A 10754-nucleotide genomic window follows, 5' to 3' on the forward strand; every position below is an offset into this window, starting at 1 on the left:
CATGGTGTTGTCTATGTATCCACACATGTATCTGAGTTTCCTATCAATACAATTCTAGCATGGATAATAAACGATTATCATGAACAAGGAAATATAATAATAACCTATTTATTATTGCCTCTAGGGCATATTTCCAACACTTTCTGCCATAGAGAATCTTGAATGGGGCCTTGCCCGAACTCGCTTGGAAGCTGTTGTTGTAGGAGAATTCAGCATAAGGAAGACAATCTTCCCATTTCATGCCAAAGGAAATGACACAAGCCCTGAGCATATCTTCAAGAATTTGATTGACTCGCTCGACTTGGCCACTAGTTTGAGGATGGAAAGCTGTGCTGAAGCGAATGTTTGTGCCCATGGCCTTCTGGAAGGAGTCCCAGAACTTAGAGGTGAAGATGCTTCCACGATCTGAAGAAATCAATTGTGGAATGCCGTGCAAGGAGACAATTCTGGAGGTGTAAAGCTCTGCCAGCTGAGCTGCTGTGATGGATTCTTTGATTGGAAGGAAATGAGCCACTTTAGAGAGCTTGTCAATGACAACGAAGATAGCATCATTTCCGCGCTTGGACTTGGGAAATCCAGTCACGAAGTCCATTTCAATATGATCAAACTTCCACTCTGGGATAGCAAGAGGTTGGAGGAGACCAGCTGGTCGTTGGTGTTCTGCTTTCACTCTTCGACAGACATCACATTCATTCACGAATTGAGCAATTTCTCGCTTCATTCGAGTCCACCAATACGACTGCTTGAGGTCATGATACATCTTCGTACTTCCAGGATGAATGGATAGGAGAGAATTGTGCGCCTCGTTCATTATGACTTTCCTTAGATCACCTTTAGGAACCACAATCCGGTCCTCAAAGAATAAAGTGTCTCTGTCATCAATGCAATAGCACTTGTATTTGGAAAGACCCTTGTCGATACCACGTTTCACCTTCTTCACCATGGCATCAAGGAGTTGTGCCTCACGAATCTGATCTTCCAAAGTAGGAGATACTATGAGGTTGGCAAGAAAGCCTTGAGGAACAATTTGGAGATTCAGCTTGCGGAAAGCTTCACAAAGATCCGGTTGGAAAGGCTTGAGGATTAAGCTGTTGCAATAAGCCTTCCTGCTTAAAGCATCTGCAATGACATTGGCCTTGCCTGGAGTATATTCAATACTCGGATTGTACTCTTGAATCATTTCGACCCATCGAGTCTGCTTGAGGTTGAGGTTGGGTTGAGTGAAGATATACTTGAGACTCTTGTGATCGGTGAAAATGTCCACTTGTCTTCCCAACAAGAGATGTCTCCACGTTATTAATGCATGGACAATTGCCGCCAACTCAAGATCGTGAGTGGGGTAGTTCTTCTCGTTGGGCTTCAACTGACGAGAGGTATAGGCCACAACTTTCTTCTCTTGCATTAACACAGCACCGAGACCTTGGAGAGAAGCATCACAGAAAACTTCAAACGGCTTGGATTCATCAGGAGGAGTCAAGACAGGAGCGGTGACAAGTTTCTCTTTGAGAGTGTTGAAAGCAACGTCACACTCAGGAGACCAGACATACTTCACATGCTTCTGGAGGAGGTTGGAAAGAGGCTTTGCAATCTTGGAGAAATTCTCAACGAATCTTCGGCAATAGCTTGCAAGACCAAGAAAACTGCGGAGCTGCTTGACATTTTGAGGAGGTTCCCAATTCACAATTGCGGACACCTTCTCGGGGTTAACAGCAATGCCCTTGGCAGAGATGATGTGACCAAGGAAAAGAACTTCATCGAGCCAAAACTCACATTTAGAGAACTTCGCATAGAATTGATACTCTCTGAGCTTGTCGAGCACCAATCGCAAATGTTTGGCATGATCCTGCTTATCTTGGAGAATACCAAGATATCATCGAGATACACCAGGACGAATTCGTTGGTATAGGGGTTGAAGATGAAATTCATCATCCGAGAGAACACTGGAGGAGCATTGACAAGGCCGAAAGACACGACAGTATATTCATAAGAACCAAAGCTTGTTCTGAATGCTGTCTTGGGAATATCTTCTTCACGAATGCGAATCTGATGATAACCCATACGAAGGTCAAGCTTCGAGAATACTTTAGCCCCTTTGAGTTTCTCAAATAGCTCATTGATGTTGGGAAGTGGATACTTGTTCTTGATTGTCTTCTTGTTCAATGGACGGTAGTCGACACAAAGTGGGTCCGTGCCATCCTTCTTCTTGACAAAAAGAACACCACAACCCCATGGAGAAGAACTCGGTCTAATCAAACCCAGACGCTCTTGTTCATCGAGCTGTTTCTTCAATTCCTTCAGCTCGTTGGGTCCAAGCTTGTATGGACGCTTACAAACGGGTTAGTACCAGGCTCTAGTTCGATAACGAACTCAACTGGCCGGTGAGGAGGCATACCCGGAAGCTCTTCTGGAAAGACATCTTGATACTCACAAACGACTAGAATTTGAGAGAGGGCATTCAATTCGCCCTTCTCATTGAGAGAGAAAAACCGAATGGTTTCATCACGAGCGGCAAAAATAATCACATCCTCAGAAGAGTGTGTCAATTGAATTTCCCTGGCAGCACAATCAAGTTGAGCCTTGTGCTTAGAAAGCCAGTCCATCCCGAGAATAAGATCAATATCCGAGTCACCAAGAACAATTGTAGAAGACTGAAATTTATAGTCACCCGTCTTGATGGAAACATCGGGAGCAACCAAACTAGAAGACAAAAGCTTTCCCGGAGAAACAACTTGCATAACTTTGGATAAAATCTCTGTGTCAACATTGTGCTTCGATGCAAATGGGTATGACAAGAAAGAATGCGATGCACCAGTATCAAAAAGAACTTTTGCAGGAATATCATTAACTGAGAGATTACCCATTAGCACATCAGTAGATTCCTCCGCTTGAGCTGCATTCATCATGTTCACCTTTGCAGACTTTGGATTATGCTTGACCACTGCATTGCTGGAAGATCTGACAGGAGGAGGAGGAGGAAGGTTCCTTTGGTTGAAGCACTTGTTAGCATAGTGACCTTTCTGCTGACACTTGTTGCAAGTCACCTCTGAGAGTGGACGGTGATAAGGAGCATTGGACTTTGGAGTTTGATTCTGAGACTTGTTCTGATAGCCAGAGTTGGAAGAGTTGGAAGAACCATGGCCACCTTTATTCTTCTGCTGATAAGGCTGACGAAACGGAGGAGGAGGAGGCAACCAGAACTTCTGTTGCTTAGCTGTCACAAGTGAGGAAGAAGAAGACTGAACTGCGTCCCTGACTCTTTTCTTAGAAGCCTCACACTTGAGCTGAGCAGCCTCTTGCTTCAGTGCCATATTGTAGAATTGATCAAACTAAGTAGGCTCAACAAGAACGAGAGCTAACTGCAGATCCTCTTTAAGGCCACCTCTGAAGTGATAAATCATGCTCTTCTCATCAGGAACGTCTTGTTTAGCAAAGCGAGCAAGTTTCTGAAACTGGATGTTGTATTGAGACACAGACATGTTGCCTTGCTTGAGATTGCGGAACTCCTCACACTTGCTCTCAACAACACTTTGTGGAATGTGGTGCGCTTTGAAGTCCCGACAGAAGTCAGTCCAAGTGATCACACGACCTCCTCTGGAATCTTTGTATTGTTGATACCAATCAGCAGCTTGGTCCTTGAGCTGGAAAGAAGCGAACTTGACATAGTCCTCAGGCCTGACATTGCTACATTCAAAATGCTTGTTGATGTCCACGAGCCAATCATCGGCATCTGTGGCCTTGGCACAGTAGCTGAAAGACTTGGGCTGATTTGCGAGAAACTGGTTGAGTGTAGCGAAGTGAAACTGATTGTTGCCTTGACCTTGATTGCCTTGATTGCCTTGCCCTTGAGTACGTTCTTGCAAGAGTTGCAGAATCATTTGAGCATTGGCGTTGGTGGCTGCCATGATAGCTTGCCATGCCTCCGGAGGTGGAGGTGGTGGCGGAGGGTTCGCTTGACTCCCTTCATTGCGATCCGGATTCTGACGCGTTGGCGGAGCCATCCTGAAGAGGGTGACATCCGTTAGCATCTTGATAGACAAATAGATAAGTAGAATCAACGGATAGAAATTGCAACATATAGTCTTCACAATAAACATTCGAACGAAGATGAACGAATGAATTCCGTAGTAAATCATCACACTTCCATAAGTTGATAAGCCACTTATAAAAGATATGGAATCGACATATGAATTCGAAGCAACTCGAATACCACAATTCAAAATAAAACAAAGTATTGGCTTGCAGAATAAACCGGAACAAACATATGATAGATATTTCGTCCGAAGTTTTCGTGGTGGGGCCCACACGGGCTCAATCGTACAGCACCATCATGTACAAGGCTGTGCACATGACATACGAAGCGTCCCCGAGTCGGCATAGCCATGGACTCTTTAAGACACTACGAGACCACTGTAAAATCAACCGTGTACAGGCGGACCACTAGACGTCGAACCCCAATCTCATATCATGCGTCTGTCGGAAAGATATCCTAAGGCTACTTGAATTCCCACTTATAAACTCCCGAAACTTTCTGGTTATGCAATCTGGTGTTGGGGATACAGGGGACACAAAATATATCACCCAAACTAGCAATCCCTAGATCCAGCTGTATCCATCCGTCAACACATAACCAAGAAACCTTCGGAAATCGTTTACCTCAACCTTCGAAAAACATCCGTTATACAAGTTATGGCAATACTCCCGAACTCCCGCCCCAGTACTGGGTGGCGTCGAGGTGATCTCACCAACAACTGCATAAAAGAGATTTCGATGTCGGCGAAACTCAGGTATTCCAGAACTGCAACGATAAAATTGTGACGACAACACCTCGGAGCTCAACTCCCCGGGACACTGCCACAACCCCTAAATGTCAGGAGGCACCAAGAACAATGTTCTCGTCACAAAACCATCGGAACGATTCCAAGATACCCGCGTGATCCTAAAAAATTTTAGTGAAATTTGAGGAGAGAATAGTCAAAACTTCTACGTCAGGAGACCTCACCAGAGCGACGAAGGGACTGAGGAGTAAAAAGAATCCTACTCTCCGATATATATAATCCTAAGACTCAAAACATTTTTGTTCTAGACTCAACAACGCCAGCGATTCGATCAAGCAGGGGGCTCCTAAGTTGGGGATGGCTCTGATTACCAACTTGTAACGCCCACGATGCGGCTATATCTCCCACGTGTCGAGGCACGACTTAGAGGCATAACCGCATAGTGGTTTTGTCGCAAGAAGGGTCATCTTCACACAATCCCATGTAATGAACAAGAATGGGATAAAGAGTTGGCTTACAATCGCCACTTCACACAATACATAAATATAAATCATACATCATCCGAAATACAAACATATAGACCGACTACGATCAAAATCCAGATGAAAATAAGACAACCCCAAATGCTAGATCCCCGATCGTCCCAACTGGGCTCCACTACTGATCATCAGGAAAAGACACGTAGTAACGACCACGTTCCTCGTCGAACTCCCACTTGAGATCGACGCCATCATCTGCACTGGCATCGTCGGCACCTGCAACTGTTTTGGTAGAATCTGTGAGTCACGGGGACTCAGCAATCTCACACCCGCGAGATCAAGACTATTTAAGCATGTAGGAAAGGATGGAGTAATGAGGTGGAGCTGCAGCGGCAAAAGCATATATGGTGGCTAACTTGCGCAAAAGAGAGCGAGAAGAGAAGCAACGGAACGGTCATCATCTAGCAATGACCAAGAAGTGATCCTGAACTCCTACTTACGTCATACATAACACAGACCGTGTTCACTTCCCGGACTCCGCCGAGAAGAGACCATCACGGCTACACACGCAGTTGATGTATTTTAATTGGGTCAAGTGACAAGTTCTCTACAACCGGACATTAACAAATTCCCATCTGCCTCATAACCGCGGGCACGGCTTTCGAAAGATAATACCCTGCAGGGGTGTCCCAACTTAGCCCATCATAAGCTCTCACGGTCAACGAAGGATAAACCTTCTCCCGGAAAAGACCCGATCAGTCTCGGAATCCCGGTTTACAAGACATTTCGACAATGGTAAAACAAGACCAGCAAAGCCACCCGAATGTGCCGACAAATCCCGATAGGAGCTGCACATATCTCGTTCTCAGGGCACACCGGATGAGACATCCTACGAGTAAAACCAGACCTCGAGTTTCCAGGAGGGGGCCCCGCAGTCTACTCAGTTCGGACCAACACTCGAAGGAGCACTGGCCCGGGGGGGTTAAAATAAGATGACCCTCGGGCTCGCGAAAACCCGGGGGAAAAGGCTTAGGTGGCAAATGGTAAAACCAAGGTTGGGCCTTGCTGGAGGAGTTTTATTCAAGGCGAACTGTCAAGGGGGTCCCATAAATCACCCGACCGCGTAAGGAACGCAAACTCAAGGAACATAATCCCGGTATAACAGTAACTAGGGCGGCAAGAGTGGAACAAAACACCAGGCATAAGGCCGAGCCTTCCACCCTTTACCAAATATATAGATGCATTAATTAAATAAGAGATATTGTGATATCCCAACATATCCATGTTCCGACATGGAACAAACTTCAACTTCACCTGCAACTAGCAACGCTATAAGAGGGGCTGAGCAAAAGCGGTAACTTAGCCAAACAACGGTTTGCTAGGAAAGGATGGTTAGAGGCTGACATGGAAAATGGGAGACATGATATAGCAAGTGATAGGTAGCGTAGCATGGCAATAGAGCGAACAACTAGCAAAGCAAAGATAGAAGTGATTTCGAGGGGTGGTCATCTTGCCTGCAAGGTTCTCAGAGTTGTCGAAAGCTTGATCCTCGTAAGCGTACTCAACAGGTTCCTCGTTCACGAACTCGTCTCCCGGCTCTACCCAAGACAAGAACACAAGCAAACGGAACCACAATCAATCACGAGAAATGCACAAGCAACATGATGCAAAACATGTATGATATGCGAGATATGATATGCGATGCATATGCGTGCTCCGGAAGGAAAATGATGAACATGGCAGTAACTTGGCAAACCAAGCATGCCACTGGAAAGATGAGATGATTTCGGTCGAAATCGATATAAAGATCACCGGAATCGGATGCACGGTTTGCAAATGGCAAGCAAAACAAGAATGACACGAATCTGCGATTAACAGCATGATAGCACTTAAAATGCAACAAGCAACAATGCTACAGCACTCCAACATAGCAACAAAGCACATGGCAGTAATCTACAGGAGATGCTTGACAAAAGATGAACACTGAGCTACGGCTAGATCACAACATATCAAGCTCAAACAAGCATGGCAAAAGTGCAAAAGATAACAGGTTCACAGACTTGGTGAAAAACTGGACATGGCAGAAAACAGCATCAGGTAGCAATGTTCAGAGCACGAAATCAACATGCTACAGGAACTTAACATAGCAAAACAAGGCATGGCAGTGTTCTACTAAATTCATATGACAAAAGTCCCTTACTGACCATAAGCCAAAAAGGACCAGAAGATATGATGGCAAGCATGTAAACATAGCAAGTTTCGTTATCAGGTTTCAGACTTAGCAGAAAACAGAGCATGGCAGAAATAATAATATGTAGGCCTCTTTGTGAGCTTGATGCACTCACTACAGAGCAATGCATGACAAAACAAGCATACCTACAGCAAGATGGCATGTTTATGAAGCTATCCATGGCAAGAAAAATTGCATAGCATGTATGGATCAACTACAATAAGCTTGGCAAAATTGCATATCATGTTAAGAATCTGCCAGAAATATTTTATAGCAAAAGTAGAGCAAGATTGAGTCATGCTATGGCACTCCATAATTGCAAACAATTGCAGGAATGGATCAATTACAACTATAGCTACAAAACATCCTTACTGAACATCTCCAAAATATGCATGGATCTCTCTGTAGCATCAAGTTTACATGGCAACAAAATAACAGCAGACAAGGACTTAGAGAAATCACTAAGTCCCTGAAATCAGAAATATTACGGAGCCTACTTTGCATGCTTGTGCTAGTCACCACAGAGATCACAAAAATACATGGACTATCACCACTGGGAAAGATGGCATGGCATACTTCAAAACACATGTTAGAGCTCATGCCCATAAGATGCACAGATTAAATGATACAAAAATGACAATCCCAAGTTCTGATAAGAACCAGAGAATAACAGCAACTAGCCCTCTTCCAACAGAGATTTGGGCATCAAGATGACCTCTAATGAACATGTGCAATTGAACAAAATGAAGAGCATCACGAGAGAAACAATTTTGACATATTCAACTGCGGCGAATCGGAGGCTACATGCAAGGAGTTTATGCACTGACGAAGATGGGCACATGCTGAGAAAATACAAAGACTTAGAAATTTGAGGGGATCGGGGAAGTCAACCGAACAGTCACCATATCTGAGATTGGGATCGGCTCGCCGGGAGCCCTCGGGCGCCGCCGTCCGGCAGAGGCGATGGAGGTCGACGAGGGCGAGGTAGGGGACGGCGGGGCCGGCACCGGCGGGATCCGGGCGAGGGCGGCGGGCTCCGCTCGGGGGCGCGGCACGGGCGGCGGGGCCCCCGAGGCGCGGCGGCTGCAGTGGCGAGCTCGCCGGAGCGCGCGGTTGCCGGCGCGGCGGCGGAACGCCGGCGGTCGCGCGGGGAAGGAGCGGCGGGGCGCTCGGGGCAGGCGCGTCGCGGCGGCGGTGCGGGCCGGCGGGCCCGCGCGGTGGAGGTGGCGGCGGCGACACGTGGCGGAATCCGATTCGTCGGGGCGCGGCGGCGGACGCGTCCGGTCCGGTCCGGACGTGTCCGGCGGCGGGAGAGGGAACGGGTTAGGGTTGGACTGAGATCGTTTTTCGGGGGAGATGCATATAAATAGGTAGAGGGAGCTAGTAGACTCCAAATGAGGTGCGGTTTTCGCCCACACGATCGTGATCGAACGACCTAGAGCATGGAGATGACTTGGAGGGGTTTTGGGCTGGTTTTTAGGGGGTTCTTTGCTGGACACACAAATGGACATGACGGATGCCCGGTTAACCGTTGGAGTACCAAACGACCTCCAAATGGAACGAAACTTGACCGGTAGTCTCCGGATGGTATATTAAGGCCACTTGACAATCCTCGGTCCATTCCGAGAAAGTTTGACACCCGCACACGAAAGAAAACAAGAGGGGTGCACCGGAGGAGATAGAAGCGCCGGATTGCAAAATGGACAACGGGGAAAATGCTCGGATGCATGAGACAAACACGTATGCAAATGCAATGCACATGATGACATGATATGAAATGCATGACATGAACAAAATGCAAAACGAAAGACAAAACCCGACCACGGAGGGAATATCATAACACAACGCCGAAAATGGCAAGAGTCGGAGTTACAAATATGGCAAGTTACATGCGGGGTGTTACATTTAGGATATGAGAGGGGATCTAATTCACTCTTGACTATGCTCTGACTCCACTCACTCCCATATCTTCTCCCTCCTTCTTCAACCTTTAGCGTAGTTTTGGTGAACCACCACCTCAACCAATCCAAGGGAGTAAGGAGCAGAGCCAGCGTCGCCACCCAAAACCCTGCTTCTTATGCCCTCTCCAAGGGATTGACTGTGTGAGATGTACTTACAACTGGAACCGATTGGGCCTGTATAATTGTATTTGATCGCTCGCCCGTCACACACGATCTCATTTTGTCCAGCATGTGTGACCGAAGGGCCTATCCCTGACGGTTTCTGGGTCGTGTGGGAAGAAACCCCCCCCCCCTATCGTCCACACTCACTAGGCGACGGTTCAAGATGTCGTCGCGGAAAGGGGTTAAAAATAGTTTGTATAGCAGCTCGTTGTACCAGTGGTTGAAGCAACCAGCACGAGATGACACACACTGCGCACACAAGACATTGTAGCCAATACACGGCCGTTGAACTCCTAATCTAGCACGAGGCACCCTTACAGAGTCAAAAAATTTTTAGAGAAAAGGCGCCGGCCGAGCTCGAACCTAGCCCGATTTTGAATTAACAAAGCCATCAACCGGCCAGGATTACAAAGGCACCATGATACAGATGAAATGCAAAGGAAAGCGGAAAGAAAGATACAAGGCACTAGGTGGAACAACACAATGGCAACAGCAGAAACACTGATGCCGACGCCCAGCACTACGCCTACACCAACTAGCCAACTAAGAACACGGAAGGAGGGCCACATTGAGCAAGCATCGAGCGTCGGCTGCATCCACAGGCCAAACATGGGCTACACTTGAGCTGTCTCCACCGTCGCAAAGGGCCACTACCCTTTCACCCAGGCTCGATGAGTGCCGCACTGGCGCACAGCAGAATGGCTATCACAAAGCCCAACTCAAGGTGTCCAGCTGCCGTAGGAGAAGCAGACGGAGCTGACCAGCGGACCACAGTGGACCAACCAGACGAGCACCAAGCCGGCAGTGGCAGCACGGAGCACGGGGCGCGAGCTGTCGAACGAAGGCGCACACCGATGGAGAAGACCGAAGAAGGCATCACTATGCACTGGGCGAAGCCGAGCAGGAAGTCGCAGGAAGACCAGGCCGTCATGCTTCGGAGCCAAGTCACCAGCCGCTCCACCCCCAAGAGCACATCCCGGTCGCCGCCTTCAAGAAGGATCACGGCACCAAGGTGTCGTCGACGCCCAGATCAGGGGAGTGCCGACTTTCGCCGGAGCTCAGGGGGGAAGGCGAATGGGAGAGGAGCCACCCCAAAGCCTCCAAGAAGGGGATCGGCGCCAAAGGCGTCGACTTTGGGGGGCGCCGC

Source organism: Triticum aestivum, chromosome 5D (genome assembly GCF_018294505.1).
Source record: "Triticum aestivum cultivar Chinese Spring chromosome 5D, IWGSC CS RefSeq v2.1, whole genome shotgun sequence".
Classification (NCBI taxonomy): domain Eukaryota; kingdom Viridiplantae; phylum Streptophyta; class Magnoliopsida; order Poales; family Poaceae; genus Triticum; species Triticum aestivum.